General features: G+C 58.6%; 1 long non-coding RNA gene across 2 annotated transcripts; it reads right to left on the bottom strand.

Annotated features, from left to right (window-relative positions):
- Positions 1-2,881: 2,881 nt before the first annotated feature.
- LOC134525688 (uncharacterized) lies at positions 2,882-6,283 on the bottom strand. Of its 2 annotated transcripts, none has more exons than XR_010073831.1 (3): positions 4,553-6,283; positions 3,661-3,719; positions 2,882-3,166 (listed from the first exon to the last, which is right to left on the bottom strand). It is a non-coding gene; the product is annotated as an uncharacterized LOC134525688 (long non-coding RNA). The 2 variants fall into 2 exon arrangements; XR_010073830.1 differs by having other exon boundaries at positions 2,882-3,143.
- Between the last annotated feature and the right edge of the window lie 4,347 nt (positions 6,284-10,630).

Here is a 10,630-nt window from a genome sequence, read left to right as displayed (position 1 = left end):
GATCCCTTGGGGGGATCCCAGCGTCTCCCTACCGGGAGCACTGGGAATGCTGAGCTCTCCGTATTGTCTCATCACAGGGATCACCTGCGTCCTGCAAAACTGCTGGGGTTTAGGATTCAGAGGGGAAAAGGCAGCCCGTCTCCCCACGGCGGTGGTGTGTGCTGGCAGGAGGGATCGGGGCTGGGGGGGTCCGGTCGGGAAGCCGAGGGGCTCAGCCGAGTCCCGGAGCTGAGCAGCCCTTGCCTGAGTGTTTACAACAGGATTAGCGCTGCCAGCAGGTTAAATGGGTTGTTTCTGGGGTTTAATTTCCTTCCTTGGGAAGGTTTGATATCGAAATCCAATGCTACGGTGAGCTGCAGCGTCCAAGTGCTGGCTGCCAGCTGTGATGAGCTTGTCAGGTCTCTGCTAGAGCCTTCGCCAGCCCCGGTGGGTGAAATCATCCCGGTAAAGCTGAAAGTTGGGAACGGCCCCGGGGACAACGATGGAGGTGAGAGGCTGAGGGCAGCGGAGGGGATTTGGGAGCCGAATCAGTGTCCTGTGTTTGGGGGGGGGAGCCAGCAGGTCCCCGCCAGACCCTGAGCCCTGACAGCTCCTTTCCAAAAAAACCTGCCCCAAAAGGGACCGCCCAGGCAAAATTGGGAAGATACATCCAAAGCGATCACTCACCAAGCAGCTTAACGCAATCAGCTTGGAGCAGCACCGAGAAAAAGGCACGGCTGAAAGAAGTCGCATCCTTAATCTTGGAGCAAATCCCGCTCTGAGCCCTCCCTTCCCTGCCCCATCCATCCCCTTGGGACTTCACCCTCCTTCTTCCAGCATCCCAGGAGGGTTTATCTATCCATGGGGACGGCAGGGAGCAGGGTCAGGGTGGGGATGGGACAAGCGCTGGGGACATCCATCTGCAAATACACGGAGAAAGGCAAAAGAGAGCCCGTGGGAGACGCTTTGTGTCCCTGCCACGGGGAATCTTGCAGGAAAGGTGGCGGCTGGCAAGTGTGGGGCTGGGGAACGGGGCTGCTATTTGGGGGGAGCCACCGCCGCTGGAATAAACCCGGAGAGTCTGGAGTTCGAGCATCAAAAGGGGAAAAAAGGGTGATTGGAAAGGGGTACCTTCAGCTGCCGCGTGAGCAGGATGCGGCCGTATTGCAAACACAGGGGTGCCCTCCCCGGGTAGGGACCCTACTCCTGATTTACCCCAGGACCAGCCGGGAAGGGATCCCACAAGCTGCTAGGGCAAGCCAAGATCCTCTTCCTATCTCATTCCACCAGGTAATTGCCTTTCCCAATTACACAATTAGCGTGAGCAAAGGTAATTACAGACCGGAGGTGTATAATCGAGCGGCGAGCGCCGTGATTTCGCGTGGCAAACGGAGGAGCCAGATGATGCCGGGAGGGAAATCACCCCCCCAAAAAATGAGGGGGGGGGGGGGGACGGACGGGGACAACGCAGCAGCCTTGCACACGCGTGTGCGCGCTTACGGCCCCCCCCCGCCGCCGTGGGCACATTAACAGCTTGGTGGAAGGATGAATGACGGAATCCCAAGCCATTTGGGATTGCGGTGGGTTAATTATATTAACGCACACGGGTCCTCTGCCCCGTTTCTTCCTTTTCCTCCAGTACAGGGCTCGGATTCGCAGCATTTTTCCGCTTTATATTCGCCCCGGGGGGAGGCATTAATAGCCGGGTGGAAGGATAAATTGCAGGGCCGGGCAGCTGCTGGCAGTTTAGGAACGCAACATTATGTAAATTGCGTTAAAGGCACTGAATAATTTCACTGCGCCGACGAGGGAAGGGAGGGAAAGTGGGAGCGAGGAGGTGGCGGAGGGATGCTCCGGAGGCCGGGGCACGTGGGAGGCGCTGGAGGGAATGGGGTACCTACAGCCAAAGAAGCACAAGCACCTTGTTCCCATCAGCTCCTTTGGAAAAGGCAAGTTTTTAAGGCGTAATAGCCTGTTCTAGAGATGTTTAGAGCCCGAGCGATGCCGGGTTGTCCCAGGCAGGTGCCCGCAGTGGGTTCCATGGGGGAGGACACTCCGTCCTCGCAGGGAAGAAATCAGCCGCCATGGAGAATCCTCTTTTCCACCGGGGAAAAGGTTCAGCTCCACACCCGGACCCTCGACCGGGCTCAGCCGGGGCCACTGACCTTCCCTCTCGGGGGTCCCGTTGTCACTAGGTGGCAGTGGAGCATCTCCGTGAGGCTCTGGGGGAGAGACACCCCCCACCATCACCCCCCCCCCCCCCCCGAGCCTCTCCCATCCCCTGCGGGCAGCCCCCGGAGCGATGGCCGGTGTCATCCTCCCCCTCTGCTGGTCCAAAGGGATCGCAGATTGGATCTCAGCAAACCCAAGCCGCCAGGCATCGGCGTTGCCCTGGATACAGCCCGTTTTCTGGCTGAGGCTTTATTTGGGTGGAAAAAAACGCGGATCTTGGCTGCTTAAGCGGGGATTTCTTCTGCAATGGGCTCGGTTCTGGACTCACGTGCGCTGCCCACGTTTTTGCCCGACGGAGCCCAGGCGGGAGCGTGTGATGCAGATCCCAAATTTCCCGCTCGGTCCCGGTGCCGCAAATAAACCCCCAGCCCTTGAGCAGACCCCGGCTGCCCCCTCGGAGGGAGCCCCGGTTATAAACAGGGGAGGCAAGACAAGCCCTGGAGCTGCCATCCCCATCCCGGGCTACCATCTTTGGGCCCTTCAACCCAGGCACAATCCCATGGGAACAACCAGCCTCGAGGAATTAAACTGCCCAGCCGGACCGGCAGCAGAGCGGCCGATGCCAGCGCTCCCAAGCGAGGAATCCCACAAGAAAATCGGTTTAATTCAATCGCTGCAGCGGTCGGCACATGGCTACAAACGAATCTAGAAACCAGCTCCATTAAATCAGTGTAATTTCTGGGCACGCACCGGCTCTGGTGTTACAGTCCTTCACGCAGGGCTCTCCATCTACAGCGGAGAGGACTTTTTGGAGGCGTTTGGTTTTCCTACCTCAGCATCACACCTTCCCTCCACCCTCCAGGACCGACAGCCGGGATGGAGCAGTCCCGGAGCTGAATCGATTCCTGCTTGGAAAAGGGATAGCGAAACCTGGAAGGTGGTCTCTCGCCAACGTGGTCAGGTCTGGGAGGTGCAGCTCCAGGCTGAAACATCTGGTCAAAACGCACAGAAAAACCTGAAAAGGGAGAAATTTGCCCGAAATACAAGACTAGCAGGGAGGACAAAGCCCCCGGACTCAGCAGAGCGGAGGGATGTCACAGCACAGGCAGGGGACACGGCAGCACCGGGGTGCAGGGATGGGGTGAGGTCGGGGAATGGACGTATCCTGAGCCCCGGCACAGGGTTGGATGGGATGGGAATAAACAAGCCAGAATTTCCCAGCTCTTCTGGTCCGTGTTGTGTGGAGAGCATCAAGACACAGGGCTGGGGTGATATGAGACATCTCCTCCGAGCCCAGCAAAACCAGTATCCCACCAGCACCTTCATCTGGCAAAATCCACAGCACCCACCACCTGCCCGGTAGGGGCTCCCAGACCAGATTGAAAGAGAGATTTTAGGTTTTCTCCCTCCTTTTGGGCATGGCCAGGGCGGACCCCAACTGAGGGGAGGTGAATAGGGACAGGAAAACCAGAGAGAGCCTTGGTTTGTAATCCTGGACCCAAATCTTACCAGAGATCCTTTAGGTGGGATCCGCTAGTCCCTGGGGCTTCAGTGATCGCGGAAAAAGCCTAAAAAAAAGGGATGAAATTAAATCACGATGAACACCCGGTTGTTTATTGGGTGCTTCAGTGGGTGCAGGTGTGCCTGGCAGCTTTTAACCACGCAGAACACACCACAAGCGGCAGAAATCAGGGCAATGCCGTCCGGCCGCAATGCCGGAGAGCGGCACTAAGACCACATCCATCTTCCAAAGGGATTTCTTTCTTTGGCAAGAGGGAAAGCAGCAAGATCTGCTCATTCTCAGCTGCGTTTCCAGAGCCCCCCCGGGATGCCCGTTCCCTGACATTGGGGCATCGGGTTTCCACGGCTGAGGATCAGCCTCTTATCACCGGGGGCTGCAGGAAATTGGGGCTGATGGGAGGCCCTGGGAGCTGGGACGGGGTTTGGAGGCTGGTGCCTTCAGACCGGCTGCTGCTGGGACAGGCCCAGAGCCCAGGTCCCTTCGGGGCACCAACCCTACGGGGTGGGTAAAACACATGGGGGTGCACCCCGGGGTGTGGGGGGGTGGCATTTGGGATTGACCCTGGGGATTTTCACAAGGGCATGTAGCGATAGGATGAGGTTTAATGGCTTCAAACTGGAAGAGGGGAGATTGAGATGAGATCTGGGGAAGAAATTCTTGGCTGTGGGGGCGGTGAGCCCCTGGCCCAGGTTGCCCAGAGAAGCTGTGGCTGCCCCATCCCTGGAGGGGTTCAAGGCCAGGTTGGACGGGGCTTGGAGCAACCTGGGCTGGTGGGAGGTGTCCCTGCCCAGGGCAGGGGGTGGCACTGGCTGGGCTTTAAGGTCCCTTCCCACCCAAACCATTCCATGATTTCTTTTTTGGGGAGGGCACAGCCCTCACCTCCTGCCTTCTCGCATCACCACGCAGGCCCTGGGATGAGTACGTGAAACAGGGGAGCAGGGGGAGCGTGAGCCTGCGCTGGGCTCTGCAGCCAGCATGGCAGGGAGCCCTCATCGTCATCACCATCGTTGTCATCCTCCTCCTCCTCCTCCTCTTCTACAGGCTGCAGGGGAAGGAAGGAAAGACGTTTGCAGCGAGCCCCCGAGAAAAGAAACCCCCAGGGCTCGACCCCACGGCCTGTCACCCCTCAACCTCTCGCCTGAACCAAGAAGAATATAGGAGACAGGAGCCATTGCAGAGGAGCCCCTCCACCTGCTGCCCATCACCCTGCCTCGGGTCAGGATGGGGCTGAGCCCCTCCGCCGGGGTCTTCCCCTCTCTCCCTCCCTCCCTCCTTCCCAGCCCTTCGGAGGAGAGCTTCCCCGCGCCGGATCTGTCTGCTCCCTATTTATTAAAACAACAAACAGGGGCTCTGCCTCCCGGTGCCCTCGCGCATTCCTGCAGGGTCGGCAGCAGCCGGAGCCGGCGGCGGGTGCCTTGGAAAAAAAAAAAAAAAAAGCCTTATCCCAAATCCAGCTGCTCCGTGTCCTATCGAGCCGCCCCATGGGGTGGGGGGTCCCCATGGGAAGGGGGCTTGTGGCAGCACGCCGGGTCCCATCGAGGCAGAGGTGTCCCAGCAGGAAGCCAAGGGGTGCTGGGATGATGGATCTCGTGGCCATACACGACTCCTGCACCTGATTCCTGCGGAAAGATGCATTTTTCTTCCTATGGCAAATGCTCTTCCTGCCCCGTTTCCACCCTGGGTGGGGATTTTTGCTGCCTTTTGGTCCCTTTTGGGGCTGGATACAACCCCTCACTCCTTCCTGGGATAAACCTCGAGCAGCCGGTAAAAGGCTGCTGCGCCCTCACCCAGAAGCGATTGCATTAACGGGTGAAAGCTGGGGGGGGGATTAATCTTCCGCGCACAGCCAAGGGGAATCGGCCGGGCCGGGAGATGGCCCTGCTGGAATCAATGAAAGGATGGATTTCAGCCTGCAAGACATCGCAGCCTCCCCAGGGTCAGCGCGTCCCGGGCTGCCGGGGTCTGGCCTCCTTTGAATGAAAGAAAGAAGTTAATGAAATTACCGCGAGTCGGAGGAAACACAGAGGAGGCTCTGTGCCTTCCTCCACGGAAAAGCATTCCAGCATTCAAGCTCACCAACATCACCTCCGTGCCAGGGACCCGTGGGGGATGCTGTAAAATCCACCCCCAACCCCGGCCCCGAGCAGCCATTCTCGGTGCCCTGCTTTTGCCCCGGCTGGTGGGTGCTGCTGGATGGGCTGGTCCGACAGGCAGAGAGGATGCCGTGCCGGAGGGATGGAGGGCAAAGACGCAGAGAAGATGCCGTGCCGGAGGGATGGAGGGCAAAGACGCAGAGAAGATGCCATGATGGAGGGATGGAGGGCAAACCCACAGAGAAGATGCCGTGCCGGAGGGATGGAGGGCAAACCCGCAGAGCTGCAGCAAAACAGGCAGCAAAAAAAAAAAAAAAAAACAAACCAAAAAAAAACCCAAAAAAAAGATGCTCCAACGACCTTATGTCTCCCTGCTGCCAATTAACCTTCCCATGCGATTTTTCTCCCCTGCCCGGATCAGCAGGTCCCCAGGCGTGGGTTGGGTTGGGTTGGGAGGATGGGGCAACCCCTCCCGGGCTCCCCGGGGAGCGGAGGCACAGAGAGGGATATTCTGCTTTCCCCCCGCCCCGGCCACCGCCAGCCCCCCCCCGGGCTAACAACCGTGACTCCTCCGTGCAGAGGAAGCGGGGTTAATGCCGAGGAAAGCCTCGGCCGGCTCCGCTGGGCTCATGCCCTCGATGAAGTTATTGGATTTACTTCCCAGGGAAAAGCAGGGGCCTGGGAGCCAGGTGGGACCCATTAAACCTGGGGACGAGGCAGTGCCGTCCCACCAGCCGTCACCACCCCAGCAATGTCCTCCCAAAAATGGGGTGGGGGAGAAAACCCCAAGAGCAGGGGAGGATGGAGGGACAGACGGAGATGCTGGTGGGAGGGAAGGAGGGGAGCAACGGGGTGCGGGTCAGACCCTGCTCATGGGGTAACTCCATCGGCCTGAGAGCGGACGTGCTGGGGTCTCTTTTACCCCAATTAGCAGCTTTAGACCCAAAAAGTCCCTCAAGCTGCTAAAATTTAGCCTATGGGAGCACCTCTGTGATGGGAGAAACTTTGCCCCCGTGAAACCCCCTCCTACAAAGCCCTCCCCACTGCAGGGTCCCTTGAGACCCCAGCATGCTCCCAAGGGGCTCCATTCCCAGCCCCCTTCTACCACACGGGTCCCCTCTCAGCCCCTTCAGGGTGTCTGGGGACACCACGAGGTGGGGAATCACCCCACATCTCCTGGCAGCAGCAAAAGGTCCTCCCAGGAGCGGAACAGTCACATCCCCCCCCCTTCTCCCTCCTGCCTGGATCCAGCTTTTGGGGGTCTGCAGAGGTGTCGAGGGGGGGTTGTGGGGACACACCCCCTCCCCCTCCCCCAAAGATGCTCAGAAGAAGCAGCATCAACAAAAAGAGATAATCACAAATCAACACTTTCCCCCCCACACACCCACCAGAAGGGCCCATTCTACCGATTGCAAACGAGGAACGCGGTGCCCAGATCCCATCATCGTTTTTCCTCTGACCCGACCCTTTAAAACTCTCGCTTTCCCCCAAATTACCTGGATTCGTTGACTTTCCCACAGGTTCAGGTCTCGATTCTCTGGGGGTTCCCTCCCCGGGAGCATCCTCTGCCGGGCGCTGGACCGCGGGCTCGGCTCCTGAGCCCTTTACCCCTTGCTCCGGGAAGGCAACAGCCCTTTTTACCCTCGGCTCCATACAGAAAGGGCTGATCCCGACTCTTTCTTCCTCCCCACCTATTCTGGGCACGGAGTTTTAATGTGAAAATGCTGTGGGCTGTTTGGGGAGCGGGAGGAAGACATCTTTTACTCCAATTTGGCAGAGGTCGCCTCCGCTTATTGCTCTGAGCCTCCTCCCCTGCTGCTCCGAAGGCTTTGAACCCACTCAGATCCCGTTAATGGGGTTAAGGAACAGCAGGGAAAACGTAGGGTCAGTATCGGAGGAAATACAGGGAGCCTGCTGGTGTTTAGGGCCTGATCCTGCGGGATGCTCAGGCTCTCCATCACCTGGGACGGCCCCCTGGAGCTGCTCTCCGTAAACCCCCGACGCAGGGAAAAACGCCGGCGTGGAAAAGCTCCAGTCGTGGAAACCAAGCGGGGATGCCTGCGGGGGAAGCAGCACCACGGCACGCTGCTGTCCTTCTCCACCCCGTGGGCTTGCAGGCGGCGAGACGCAGCCCATGGCCACGCTGCAGCGAGAGGAACGCGGTCCCGAGAGCCTTAATTAACCCGGCGATCGGGGTCCGATTGCCCCCCGAAACCAGGACCTTTGCCCGATCTCCCCTCGGAGCCGAGCACATTCCCTTTGCGGAGCCGCCGCGTCTCCCGCTGTTGTGTTTATACCAATTAACTTGCTCAAAGCGATTAATGAGCTCCAACACCTCCAGCCGTCACTTTCCTATAATACCGGCGGCCCAGAGGGTGCGAGTAAAGAGGAGGGCACGTCACCGAGCTGGACCGCCCCACTTCGGGATGGGAAAGAAAGCAAGGCTGGAGATCTGCTTCTCCAAGCGCATCGCGTATCCTCTGAAACCCCTTCCCAAGGAGCCTCTCGTGCAAATTTGCGCCATCGCTTCTCATCCACGATGGCCCGTCCGTCTGTCCCCAGCCCTCCTGGGGCCGGCAGAGGTAAATGTCTCAGCGTAATCAGGGTCTCGCACTCTCAGAGGAGAGGAAAGGAGGTGCCAGGTTCCCCCAAAGCCTTTGCACCCCATCAGTGGGTCTCCACAGGCGAGTGCAGCAGGCAAAAGGGAAGGAAAGAGCAGATGACCAACGCTTCAGACCAACCCATCAACCCGAGACACCTCTTACATGAGTTGCACGTGCTGGCCCGGTGCCTCAGTGGAGTTAAAACCACCCGGTGCTCTTCAAACAAGCTTTTTTTGGGTGCCTGAGAGGTTTTTTCGGGGTGAAATTGCTTAAAAGTTCAATGGCACGGGTTTTGTTTCCTATCAAGGGACCTTTGAGATATGGAACAGCTTGCGGCTCCTAGCGAGGAGATTTGCAGTTGAAAGGTCAAAGCTGTTTCTGGTTCTCTTTATCAGCGTTGGCCGAGTAAGAGGGAAACCTTTCGCCGTCTGGGTCGGGAAGGGGAGGTCACGCCGGGGACAGAGCACCAGGGATCCGGAGATGAGACACTGATGGCAGAAGGTGGGAAGAAACCCAGGAGACAGGAATTAGGCCCTATCTCCAGACCAGCAAGGCCATGGAGGGGAAGGTTACCCTTCCCACCACCCTTGCAGGCCCCATGGTCCCGTCTTGCTGGAGAACTAAAGGCAGTGGGATGCAATGGTTTGGGGGATACCATTGCCCAAAGTGGATTTGGCCACTGCCACCAGTGGGGTTGGCCCCACTGGTGGCCACTCAGCTCCCTGGACCTTTTCTCTGTCCCTCCCAGCACTGCCGGGTTTGCTTCGGCTCGCGCCGTTGACATGGATGAGGACCCACGTTGGGTTTGGGTGCTGGGACGCCTCCAGGGCTCTGCAGGAACACGATGGTGGCCAGGCACAAAACCCCAGAGAAAGCCAGAAGCAGCGTTTGCTTTACAAGCCCAGGGTCTCCTCAGCCTAAACGGAGTCCTGGGCCTGATGGACAAGTTTCTCCACAGCCAAGCTCCACGCAACATGATGTGCGTCCCATCCCATCACCTTTGCCTTCAACCCAAATAACAGGTGCTAGAAGCGTCCTCCAACGATAGCAAAGCTTAAATGCTTCTGGGGTCAGCTTTTACACAGCCCTGCCTTGTTCTCAGCCTTCATTCCCCTCTTTCCATCCATCCATCCATCCATCCATCCATCCATCCATCCATCCATCCGCCCATCCGCCCATCCTGGACCATAGCACCATGGTGCCCATCCCAACCAGAGCTCCGAGCTGTTGGGCACTTTGATCTTCCCCTTTCCCTGCTCCTTCCCCTTCCCTGCACGAACTGGTCCTCGCACACCTTAAATCAGCCAACAAAACCAGGCTGGGAGCCGGGGCAGGCGAAACAAGTTGGTGGGAAGCAAGAAGCCTTGACAGCCCATCTGGTTTTCGCACGACTCCCCCGGCGCTCTCGGCGTTGTCACCTTTCATTCATCCTGACAGGTACAGGGATCGCCACCAACCCGAGCTCTTGAAGTTCTTGACATGCACAATCCCGTTACGGAAATACAAGGGCTCCCGCTGATGTGCCTTTGGGGAAAGCAAAACCCCCTGCAAAGCCCTCGGAAAGCGGAAAACACGTGGGGAGGAGGGGAAAAAACAGCCGCTGAGGTGCATGAAGGTGGCTCCTTGGGGTCAAGCTCAGCTCCTCCGGCTTCCTCTGGTTGTAAAGACATCACCAACCCATCAATCATAGAATCACGGAATGGTTGGGGTTGGAAGGGACCTTAAAGACCGACCAGTTCCAACCCTCCTGCCATGGGCAGGGACGTCTTCCATGGCCAGGGACACCTTCCATGGGCAGGGACACCTCCCGCTAGACCAGGTTGCTCAATAAACCATCCAAGGAAGAGCTGGGGAGGTATTTGCAACCCTTTTCCCCTACACCAGCGTCGCCTGCCTCGGTTTCCCCATCTGAAAGAGGAGCTTTTTGTCCCTTTGATGGGGAACCGCCAAGGTAAGGACATTTCCAGCACCCACCACCATAAAACGCCGAGGAGCCAGAGCATCCTAGGTCCATCCAGCTCCATATACGCCACCGTACCCCGTCCGTCCCGGGGGGGGGGTCTCACCCGGCGGCGGGGCTCACACGTACGTGTGAGCCCCGCCGCCGGGTGAGACCCCCCTCCCCCGGGACGGACGGATGGGGTACGGGAGCGACAGCGGTGAGAAAATACATCTCTCCATCCCACAGAGCCCCCGGGGACGGCTCCTTTCCCCCCCCCCCCCGGCCCCGGCTCTCCGCCACCAAAGGAAAAAAAAAAAGA

The sequence above is a fragment of the Chroicocephalus ridibundus genome, chromosome 20 (assembly GCF_963924245.1).
Source record: "Chroicocephalus ridibundus chromosome 20, bChrRid1.1, whole genome shotgun sequence".
Lineage (NCBI taxonomy): Eukaryota > Metazoa > Chordata > Aves > Charadriiformes > Laridae > Chroicocephalus > Chroicocephalus ridibundus.
This window is presented reverse-complemented; position numbering and strand designations above follow the sequence as displayed.